We start from the raw sequence: 856 nt of genomic DNA, 5'->3' as shown, positions 1-856 counted from the left end.
AAAGGGTGCTTCTACTAAATACTGAGCAAAGGGTCTGAATACTTAGGACCATGTGATATTTCAGTTTTTCTTTTTTTAATAAATCTGCAAAAATGTCAACAATTCTGTGTTTTTCTGTCAATATGGGGTGCTGTGTGTACATTAATGAGGAAAAAAAATTAACTTAAATGATTTTAGCAAATGGCTGCAATATAACAAAGAGTGAAAAATTTAAGGGGGTCTGAATACTTTCCGTACCCACTGTATATCTGTTTTTTTATTTTAGGCATTTTATTCATTTATTTTATGTTTATCTTTATATTTTGTTCATTTCTAACATATTTATAATTATTTTATTTATTTGTAATTATTTTATGTATTTTATTTATATTTATTTATTTGTTTATTTCTTGTATTTTTATTTATTTGTTTATTTATTTTTATGTATTTTTATTTATAGGTGTTTTTATACATTTATATTGTTTATTTTTGAGTGTTATATATTTATTTTTATTTGTTTTTTATGTATTTTTATTTATTCATATTTATTTTCATGTATTTATATTTACATATAAATATTTACTTCTTTATTTTTGTGTTTTATTTATTTATATTTATTTCCATTTATTTTCTTTATTTTTATGTATTTTTATTTATTCATATTTATTTTCATTTATTTGTTTATTTTTATGTATTTTCATTAATTTAATATTTTCATTTATTTTCATGTAGTTATATTTCTTTTTATTTATTAATTTTTTAGCTTATTTATTTTTATTTATTTGATGGATCCCATTTATTTATTTGTTTAATTTATGTATTTTTATTTATTTATATATTTACTTATTTACTAAAGAAGTTGAAGGAATATCCAAGT

Source organism: Sinocyclocheilus anshuiensis, unplaced genomic scaffold, assembly GCF_001515605.1.
Source record: "Sinocyclocheilus anshuiensis isolate Anshui unplaced genomic scaffold, SAMN03320099.WGS_v1.1 scaffold2917, whole genome shotgun sequence".
NCBI classification, from domain to species: domain Eukaryota; kingdom Metazoa; phylum Chordata; class Actinopteri; order Cypriniformes; family Cyprinidae; genus Sinocyclocheilus; species Sinocyclocheilus anshuiensis.
Note: the sequence above shows the minus strand (reverse complement) of the source record.